We start from the raw sequence: 11,827 nt of genomic DNA, 5'->3' as shown, positions 1-11,827 counted from the left end.
GAAATTTCAGAAATTGCATATGATAGTCCACGTTTTTTGAGAAGGAAAAGAAGTTCCAGAAAATGCATATGATATTCCACTTTTTGGACAAGAGGAAGAAATTTCCGAAATTACGTATGATAGTCCACGTTTTTGGAGAAGGGAAAAATTCGAGTAATTGCATATGATAGTGCACAATTTAGGAGAAGGAAAGAAATTCTATAAATTGCATATGATAGTCCACGTTTTTGGATAAGTGAAAGAAATTCCATAAATTGCATATGGTAGTCCACGTTTTTGAAAAACGGATAGAAATTCCAGAAATTGCATATGATATTCCACTTTTGTAGAGAAGAGATAGAAATTTCATATGATAATCCACGTTTTTGGAGAAGGAAAAGAAATTTCAGAAATTACATATGATAGTCCAACTTTTTGGAGAAGAGAAAGAAATTTCAGAAATTGCATAAGATATACCAAGTTTTTAGAGAAGAGAAATAAATTTCAGAAATTGCATTTGATAATCCATGTATTTGGAGAAGGAAAAGAAATTTCTGAAATTGCATATGATAGTACACATTTTTGGAAAAGGGAAAGAAATTCCAAAAAATGCATATGATAGTCCATGTTTTTTTAGAAAAGAAAGAAATTCCAGAAATTGTATATGATAGTCCACGTTTTTGGAGAAGAGAAAGAAATTTCAGAAACTGCATATGATAGTCCACGTTTTTGAAAAAGCGAAAAAAATTCCAAAAATTGAATATGATAGTCCACGTTTTTGGAGAAGAGATTGAAATTTCAAAAATTGCTTATGATAGTCCATGTTTTTGGAGAAGAGAAAGAAATTTCTTAAATTGCATATGATAGTCCACGTTTTTGGAGAAAGGACAGGAATTGCAAAAACTGCATATGATAGTCCATGTTTTTGGAGAAGAGAATGAAATATCAGAAATTTCATATGATAGGTCATGTTTTTTGAGAAGAAAAGAAATTCTATAAATTGCACATGGTAGTCCATGTTTTTGGAGAAGAGAGAGAAATTTCAAAAATTGCATATGATATACCACCAATATGGAGAAGAGAAAGAAATTTCAGAAATTTCATATGATAGACCACATTTTTTGAAAAGGTAAAGAAGTTACAAAAATTGCATATGATAGTCCACATTTTTTAAGAAGAGGAAGAAATTTTAGAAATTACGTATGACAGTCCACGTTTTTGAAGAAGGGAAAGAAATTCCAGAAATTACATATGGTTGTCCACGTTTTTGTAGAAGAGAATGAAATTTCAGAAATTTCATATGATAGTCCATGTTTTTGGAGAGGGAAAGAAATTCTATATATTGCACACGTAGTCCATGTTTTTGGAGAAGAGAAAGAAATTTAAAAAATTGCATATGATATACCACGTTTATGGAGAAGAGAATGAAATTTCAGAAATTGCATATGATAGTCCACGTTTTTTGAGAAGGAAAAGAAGTTCCAGAAAATGCATATGATATTCCACTTTTTGGAGAAGAGGAAGAAATTTCCGAAATTACGTATGATAGTCCACGTTTTTGGAGAAGGGAAAAAAATCGAGTAATTGCATATGATAGTGCACAATTTAGGAGAAGGAAAGAAATTCTATAAATTGCATATGATAGTCCACGTTTTTGGATAAGTGAAAGAAATTCCATAAATTGCATATGGTAGTCCACGTTTTTGAAGAATGGATAGAAATTCCAGAAATTGCATATGATATTCCACTTTTGAAGAGAAGAGATAGAAATTTCATATGATAATCCACGTTTTTGGAGAAGGAAAAGAAATTTCAAAAATTACATATGATAGTCCAACTTTTTGGAGAAGAGAAAGAAATTTCAGAAATTGCATAAGATATACCAAGTTTTTAGAGAAGAGAAATAAATTTCAGAAATAGCATTTGATAATCCATGTATTTGGAGAAGGAAAAGAAATTTCTGAAATTGCATATGATAGTACACATTTTTGGAAAAGGGAAAGAAATTCCAAAAAATGCATATGATAGTCCACGTTTTTTTAGAAAAGAAAGAAATTCCAGAAATTGTATATGATAGTCCACGTTTTTGGAGAAGAGAAAGAAATTTCAGAAACTGCATATGATAGTCCAAGTTTTTGAAAAAGCGAAAAAAATTCCAAAAATTGAATATGATAGTCCACGTTTTTGGAGAAGAGATTGAAATTTCAGAAATTGCTTATGATAGTCCATAATTTTGGAGAAGAGAAAGAAATTTCTTAAATTGCATATGATAGTCCACGTTTTTGGAGAAAGGACAGGAATTGCAAAAACTGCATATGATAGTCCATGTTTTTGGAGAAGAGAATGAAATTTTTGAAATTTCATATGATAGTCCATGTTTTTTGAGAAGAAAAGAAATTCTATAAATTGCACATGGTAGTCCATGTTTTTGGAGAAGAGAAAGAAATTTCAAAAATTGCATATGATATACCACCAATATGGAGAAGAGAAAGAAATTTCAGAAATTTCATATGATAGACCACATTTTTTGAAAAGGTATAGAAGTTCCAAAAATTGCATATGATAGTCCACATTTTTTAAGAAGAGGAAGAAATTTTAGAAATTACGTATGACAGTCCACGTTTTTGAAGAAGGGAAAGAAATTCCAAAAATTACATATGGTAGTCCACGTTTTTGTAGAAGAGAATGAAATTTCAGAAATTTCATATGATAGTCCATGTTTTTGGAGAGGGAAAGAAATTCTATATATTGCACACGTAGTCCATGTTTTTGGAGAAGAGAAAGAAATTTAAAAAATTGCATATGATATACCACGTTTATGGAGAAGAGAATGAAATTTCAGAAATTGCATATGATAGTCCACGTTTTTTGAGAAGGAAAAGAAGTTCCAGAAAATGCATATGATATTCCACTTTTTGGAGAAGAGGAAGAAATTTCCGAAATTACGTATGATAGTCCACGTTTTTGGAGAAAGGAAAAAAATCGAGTAATTGCATATGATAGTGCACAATTTAGGAGAAGGAAAGAAATTCTATAAATTGCATATGATAGTCCACGTTTTTGGATAAGTGAAAGAAATTCCATAAATTGCATATGGTAGTCCACGTTTTTTAAGAACGGATAGAAATTCCAGAAATTGCATATGATATTCCACTTTTGTAGAGAAGAGATAGAAATTTCATATGATAATCCACGTTTTTGGAGAAGGAAAAGAAATTTCAGAAATTACATATGATAGTCCAACTTTTTGGAGAAGAGAAAGAAATTTCAGAAATTGCATAAGATATACCAAGTTTTTAGAGAAGAGAAATAAATTTCAGAAATTGCATATGATAATCCATGTATTTGGAGAAGGAAAAGAAATTTCTGAAATTGCATATGATAGTACACATTTTTGGAAAAGGGAAAGAAATTCCAAAAAATGCATATGATAGTCCACGTTTTTTTAGAAAAGATAGAAATTCCATAAATTGTATATGATAGTCCACGTTTTTGGAGAAGAGAAAGAAATTTCAGAAACTGCATATGATAGTCCACTTTTTTGAAAAAGCCAAAAAAATTCCAAAAATTGCATATGATAGTCCACGTTTTTGGAGAAGACAATGAAATCTTAGAAATTGCTTATGATAGTCCATGTTTTTTTAGAAGGGACCGAAATTGCAAAATCTGCATATGATAGTCCATGTTTTTGGAGAAGAGAATGAAATTTCAGAAATTTCATATGATAGTCCATGTTTTTAGAGAAGGAAAGAAATTCTATAAATTGCACATGGTAGTCCATGTTTTTGGAGAAGAGAAAGAAATTTCAAAAATTGCATATGATATACCACCAATATGGAGAAGAGAAAGAAATTTCAGAAATATCATATGATAGACCACGTTTTTTGAAAAGGTAAAGAAGTTCCAGAAATTGCATATGATAGTCCACATTTTTTAAGAAGAGGAAGAAATTTTAGAAATTACATATGACAGTCCACGTTTTTGAAGAAGGGAAAGAAATTCCAGAAATTACATATGGTAGTCCACGTTTTTGTAGAAGAGAATGAAATTTCAGAAATTTCATATGATAGTCCATGTTTTTGGAGAGGGGAAGAAATTCTATATATTGCACACGTAGTCCATGTTTTTGGAGAAGAGAAAGAAATTTAAAAAATTGCATATGATATACCACGTTTATGGAGAAGAGAATGAAATTTCAGAAATTGCATATGATAGTCCACGTTTTTTGAGAAGGAAAAGAAGTTCCAGAAAATGCATATGATATTCCACTTTTTGGACAAGAGGAAGAAATTTCCGAAATTACGTATGATAGTCCACGTTTTTGGAGAAAGGAAAAAAATCGAGTAATTGCATATGATAGTGCACAATTTAGGAGAAGGAAAGAAATTCTATAAATTGCATATGATAGTCCACGTTTTTGGATAAGTGAAAGAAATTCCATAAATTGCATATGGTAGTCCACGTTTTTTAAGAACGGATAGAAATTCCAGAAATTGCATATGATATTCCACTTTTGTAGAGAAGAGATAGAAATTTCATATGATAATCCACGTTTTTGGAGAAGGAAAAGAAATTTCAGAAATTACATATGATAGTCCAACGTTTTGGAGAGGAGAAAGAAATTTCAGAAATTGCATAAGATATACCAAGTTTTTAGAGAAGAGAAATAAATTTCAGAAATTGCATTTGATAATCCATGTATTTGGAGAAGGAAAAGAAATTTCTGAAATTGCATATGATAGTACACATTTTTGGAAAAGGGAAAGAAATTCCAAAAAATGCATATGATAGTCCATGTTTTTTTAGAAAAGAAAGAAATTCCAGAAATTGTATATGATAGTCCACGTTTTTGGAGAAGAGAAAGAAATTTCAGAAACTGCATATGATAGTCCACGTTTTTGAAAAAGCGAAAAAAATTCCAAAAATTGAATATGATAGTCCACGTTTTTGGAGAAGAGATTGAAATTTCAAAAATTGCTTATGATAGTCCATGTTTTTGGAGAAGAGAAAGAAATTTCTTAAATTGCATATGATAGTCCACGTTTTTGGAGAAAGGACAGGAATTGCAAAAACTGCATATGATAGTCCATGTTTTTGGAGAAGAGAATGAAATATCAGAAATTTCATATGATAGGTCATGTTTTTTGAGAAGAAAAGAAATTCTATAAATTGCACATGGTAGTCCATGTTTTTGGAGAAGAGAGAGAAATTTCAAAAATTGCATATGATATACCACCAATATGGAGAAGAGAAAGAAATTTCAGAAATTTCATATGATAGACCACATTTTTTGAAAAGGTAAAGAAGTTACAAAAATTGCATATGATAGTCCACATTTTTTAAGAAGAGGAAGAAATTTTAGAAATTACGTATGACAGTCCACGTTTTTGAAGAAGGGAAAGAAATTCCAGAAATTACATATGGTTGTCCACGTTTTTGTAGAAGAGAATGAAATTTCAGAAATTTCATATGATAGTCCATGTTTTTGGAGAGGGAAAGAAATTCTATATATTGCACACGTAGTCCATGTTTTTGGAGAAGAGAAAGAAATTTAAAAAATTGCATATGATATACCACGTTTATGGAGAAGAGAATGAAATTTCAGAAATTGCATATGATAGTCCACGTTTTTTGAGAAGGAAAAGAAGTTCCAGAAAATGCATATGATATTCCACTTTTTGGAGAAGAGGAAGAAATTTCCGAAATTACGTATGATAGTCCACGTTTTTGGAGAAGGGAAAAAAATCGAGTAATTGCATATGATAGTGCACAATTTAGGAGAAGGAAAGAAATTCTATAAATTGCATATGATAGTCCACGTTTTTGGATAAGTGAAAGAAATTCCATAAATTGCATATGGTAGTCCACGTTTTTGAAGAATGGATAGAAATTCCAGAAATTGCATATGATATTCCACTTTTGAAGAGAAGAGATAGAAATTTCATATGATAATCCACGTTTTTGGAGAAGGAAAAGAAATTTCAAAAATTACATATGATAGTCCAACTTTTTGGAGAAGAGAAAGAAATTTCAGAAATTGCATAAGATATACCAAGTTTTTAGAGAAGAGAAATAAATTTCAGAAATAGCATTTGATAATCCATGTATTTGGAGAAGGAAAAGAAATTTCTGAAATTGCATATGATAGTACACATTTTTGGAAAAGGGAAAGAAATTCCAAAAAATGCATATGATAGTCCACGTTTTTTTAGAAAAGAAAGAAATTCCAGAAATTGTATATGATAGTCCACGTTTTTGGAGAAGAGAAAGAAATTTCAGAAACTGCATATGATAGTCCAAGTTTTTGAAAAAGCGAAAAAAATTCCAAAAATTGAATATGATAGTCCACGTTTTTGGAGAAGAGATTGAAATTTCAGAAATTGCTTATGATAGTCCATAATTTTGGAGAAGAGAAAGAAATTTCTTAAATTGCATATGATAGTCCACGTTTTTGGAGAAAGGACAAGAATTGCAAAAACTGCATATGATAGTCCATGTTTTTGGAGAAGAGAATGAAATTTTTGAAATTTCATATGATAGTCCATGTTTTTTGAGAAGAAAAGAAATTCTATAAATTGCACATGGTAGTCCATGTTTTTGGAGAAGAGAAAGAAATTTCAAAAATTGCATATGATATACCACCAATATGGAGAAGAGAAAGAAATTTCAGAAATTTCATATGATAGACCACATTTTTTGAAAAGGTATAGAAGTTCCAAAAATTGCATATGATAGTCCACATTTTTTAAGAAGAGGAAGAAATTTTAGAAATTACGTATGACAGTCCACGTTTTTGAAGAAGGGAAAGAAATTCCAAAAATTACATATGGTAGTCCACGTTTTTGTAGAAGAGAATGAAATTTCAGAAATTTCATATGATAGTCCATGTTTTTGGAGAGGGAAAGAAATTCTATATATTGCACACGTAGTCCATGTTTTTGGAGAAGAGAAAGAAATTTAAAAAATTGCATATGATATACCACGTTTATGGAGAAGAGAATGAAATTTCAGAAATTGCATATGATAGTCCACGTTTTTTGAGAAGGAAAAGAAGTTCCAGAAAATGCATATGATATTCCACTTTTTGGAGAAGAGGAAGAAATTTCCGAAATTACGTATGATAGTCCACGTTTTTGGAGAAAGGAAAAAAATCGAGTAATTGCATATGATAGTGCACAATTTAGGAGAAGGAAAGAAATTCTATAAATTGCATATGATAGTCCACGTTTTTGGATAAGTGAAAGAAATTCCATAAATTGCATATGGTAGTCCACGTTTTTTAAGAACGGATAGAAATTCCAGAAATTGCATATGATATTCCACTTTTGTAGAGAAGAGATAGAAATTTCATATGATAATCCACGTTTTTGGAGAAGGAAAAGAAATTTCAGAAATTACATATGATAGTCCAACTTTTTGGAGAAGAGAAAGAAATTTCAGAAATTGCATAAGATATACCAAGTTTTTAGAGAAGAGAAATAAATTTCAGAAATTGCATATGATAATCCATGTATTTGGAGAAGGAAAAGAAATTTCTGAAATTGCATATGATAGTACACATTTTTGGAAAAGGGAAAGAAATTCCAAAAAATGCATATGATAGTCCACGTTTTTTTAGAAAAGATAGAAATTCCATAAATTGTATATGATAGTCCACGTTTTTGGAGAAGAGAAAGAAATTTCAGAAACTGCATATGATAGTCCACTTTTTTGAAAAAGCCAAAAAAATTCCAAAAATTGCATATGATAGTCCACGTTTTTGGAGAAGACAATGAAATCTTAGAAATTGCTTATGATAGTCCATGTTTTTTTAGAAGGGACCGAAATTGCAAAATCTGCATATGATAGTCCATGTTTTTGGAGAAGAGAATGAAATTTCAGAAATTTCATATGATAGTCCATGTTTTTAGAGAAGGAAAGAAATTCTATAAATTGCACATGGTAGTCCATGTTTTTGGAGAAGAGAAAGAAATTTCAAAAATTGCATATGATATACCACCAATATGGAGAAGAGAAAGAAATTTCAGAAATATCATATGATAGACCACGTTTTTTGAAAAGGTAAAGAAGTTCCAGAAATTGCATATGATAGTCCACATTTTTTAAGAAGAGGAAGAAATTTTAGAAATTACATATGACAGTCCACGTTTTTGAAGAAGGGAAAGAAATTCCAGAAATTACATATGGTAGTCCACGTTTTTGTAGAAGAGAATGAAATTTCAGAAATTTCATATGATAGTCCATGTTTTTGGAGAGGGGAAGAAATTCTATATATTGCACACGTAGTCCATGTTTTTGGAGAAGAGAAAGAAATTTAAAAAATTGCATATGATATACCACGTTTATGGAGAAGAGAATGAAATTTCAGAAATTGCATATGATAGTCCACGTTTTTTGAGAAGGAAAAGAAGTTCCAGAAAATGCATATGATATTCCACTTTTTGGACAAGAGGAAGAAATTTCCGAAATTACGTATGATAGTCCACGTTTTTGGAGAAAGGAAAAAAATCGAGTAATTGCATATGATAGTGCACAATTTAGGAGAAGGAAAGAAATTCTATAAATTGCATATGATAGTCCACGTTTTTGGATAAGTGAAAGAAATTCCATAAATTGCATATGGTAGTCCACGTTTTTTAAGAACGGATAGAAATTCCAGAAATTGCATATGATATTCCACTTTTGTAGAGAAGAGATAGAAATTTCATATGATAATCCACGTTTTTGGAGAAGGAAAAGAAATTTCAGAAATTACATATGATAGTCCAACGTTTTGGAGAGGAGAAAGAAATTTCAGAAATTGCATAAGATATACCAAGTTTTTAGAGAAGAGAAATAAATTTCAGAAATTGCATATGATAATCCATGTATTTGGAGAAGGAAAAGAAATTTCTGAAATTGCATATGATAGTACACATTTTTGGAAAAGGGAAAGAAATTCCAAAAAATGCATATGATAGTCCACGTTTTTTTAGAAAAGAAAGAAATTCCAGAAATTGTATATGATAGTCCACGTTTTTGGAGAAGAGAAAGAAATTTCAGAAACTGCATATGATAGTCCACTTTTTTGAAAAAGCCAAAAAAATTCCAAAAATTGCATATGATAGTCCACGTTTTTGGAGAAGAGATTGAAATTTTAGAAATTGCTTATGATAGTCCATGTTTTTGGAGAAGAGAAAGAAATTTCTTAAATTGCATATGATAGTCCACGTTTTTGGAGAAAGGACAGGAATTGCAAAAACTGCATATGATAGTCCATGTTTTTGGAGAAGAGAATGAAATTTCAGAAATTTCATATGATAGTCCATGTTTTTTGAGAAGAAAAGAAATTCTATAAATTGCACATGGTAGTCCATGTTTTTGGGGAAGAGAAGAAATTTCAAAAATTGCATATGATATACCACCAATATGGAGAAGAGAAAGAAATTTCAGAAATTTCATATGATAGACCACATTTTTTTGAAAAGGTAAAGAAGTTCTTAAAATTGCATATGATAGTCCACGTTTTTTAAGAAGAGGAAGAAATTTTAGAAATTACATATGATAGTACACATTTTTGGAAAAGGGAAAGAAATTCCAAGAAATGCATATGATAGTCCACATTTTTTGAGAAAAGAAATTCCAGAAATTGTATATGATAGTCCAGGTTTTTTGAGAATACAAAGAAATTTCAGAAACTGCATATGATAGTCCACCTTTTTGAAGAAGGGAAAAAATTCCAAAAATTGCATATGATAGTCCGTGATTTTGGAGAAGAGAATGAAATTTCGGAAATTGCTTATGATATAGTCCATGTTTTTGGAGAAGAGAAAGAAATTTCTTAAATTGCATATGATAGTCCACGTTTTTTGAGAAGGGACAAAAATTGCAATAACTGCATATGATAGTCCATGTTTTTGGAGAAGAGAATGAAATTTCAGAACTTTCATATGAATGTCCATGTTTTTGGAGAAGGAAAGCAATTCTATGAATTGCACATGGTAGTCCATCTTTTTGGAGAAGAGAAAGAAATTTTAAAAATTGCATAGGATATACCACCAATATGGAGAAGAGAAAGAAATTTCAGAAATTGCATATGATAGACCACGTTTTTTGAAAAGGTAAAGAAGTTCCATAAATTGCATATGATAGTCCACATTTTTTAAGAAGAGGAAGAAATTTTGGAAATTACATATGACAGTCCATGTTTTTGAAGAAGGGAAAGAAATTCCAGAAATTACATATGGTAGTCCACGTTTTTGGAGAAGAGAATGAAATTTCAGAAATTTCATATGATAGTCCATGTTTTTGGAAAAGGAAAGAAATTCTATAAATTGCACACGTAGTCCATGTTTTTTGAGAAGAGAAAGAAATTTAAAAAATTGCATATGATATACCACGTTTATGGAGAAGAGAATGAAATTTCAGAAATTGCATATGATAGTCCACGTTTTTTGAGAAGGAAAAGAAGTTCCAAAAAATGCATATGATATTCCACTTTTTGGAGAAGAGGAAGAAATTTCCGAAATTACCTATGATAGTCCACGTTTTTGGAGAAGGGAAAAAATCGAGTAATTGCATATGATAGTGCACAATTTAGGAGAAGGAAAGAAATTCTATAAATTGTATATGATAGTCCACGTTTTTGGATAAGTGAAAGAAATTCAATAAATTGCATATGGTAGTCCACGTTTTTGAAGAACGGATAGAAATTCCAGAAATTGCATATGATATTCCACTTTTGTAGAGAAGAGATAGAAATTTCATATGATAATCCACGTTTTTGGAGAAGGAAAAGAAATTTCAGAAATTACATATGATAGTCCAACTTTTTGGAGAAGAGAAATAAATTTCTGAAATTGCATATGATATACCAAGTTTTAAAAGAAGAGAAAGAAATTTCAGAAATTGCATATGATAATCCACGTTTTTGGAGAAGGAATGGAAATTTCAGAAATTGCATATGATAGTACACATTTTTGGAAAAGGGAAAGAAATTCCAAGAAATGCATATGATAGTCCACATTTATTGAGAAAAGAAAGAAATTCCAGAAATTGTATATGATAGTCCAGGTTTTTTGAGAAGAGAAAGAAATTTCATAAACTGCATATGATAGTCCACGTTTTTGAAGAAGGGAAAAAATTCCAAAAATTGCATATGATAGTCCACGATTTTGGAGAAGAGAATGAAATTTCGGAAATTGCTTATGATATAGTCCATGTTTTTGGAGAAGAGAAAGAAATTTCTTAAATTGCATATGATAGTCCACGTTTTTTGAGAAGGGACAAAAATTGCAATAACTGCATCTGATAGTCCATGTTTTTGGAGAAGAGAGTGAAATTTCAGAACTTTCATATGATAGTCCATGTTTTTGGAGAAGGAAAGAAATTCTATGAATTGCACATGGTAGTCCATCTTTTTGGAGAAGAGAAAGAAATTTCAAAAATTGCATAGGATATACCACCAATATGGAGAAGAGAAAGAAATTTCAGAAATTGCATATGATAGACCACGTTTTTTGAAAAGGTAAAGAAGTTCCAGAAATTGCATATGATAGTCCACATTTTTTAAGAAGAGGAAGAAATTTTAGAAATTACATATGACAGTCCACGTTTTTGAAGAAGGGAAAGAAATTCCAGAAATTACATATGGTAGTCCACGTTTTTGGAGAAGAGAATGAAATTTCAGAAATTTCATATGTTAGTCCATGTTTTTGGAGAAGGAAAGAAATTCTATAAATTGCACACGTAGTCCATGTTTTTGGAGAAGAGAAAGAAATTTAAAAAAATGCATATGATATACCACGTTTATGGAGAAGAGAAAGAAATTTCTGAAATTGCATATGATAGTCCACGTTTTTTGAGAAGG

The sequence above is a fragment of the Vicia villosa genome, linkage group LG6, assembly GCF_029867415.1.
Source record: "Vicia villosa cultivar HV-30 ecotype Madison, WI linkage group LG6, Vvil1.0, whole genome shotgun sequence".
Classification (NCBI taxonomy): Eukaryota; Viridiplantae; Streptophyta; class Magnoliopsida; order Fabales; family Fabaceae; genus Vicia; species Vicia villosa.
The sequence above is the reverse complement of the archived record's forward strand: the minus strand, read 5'-3'. Positions refer to the sequence as shown.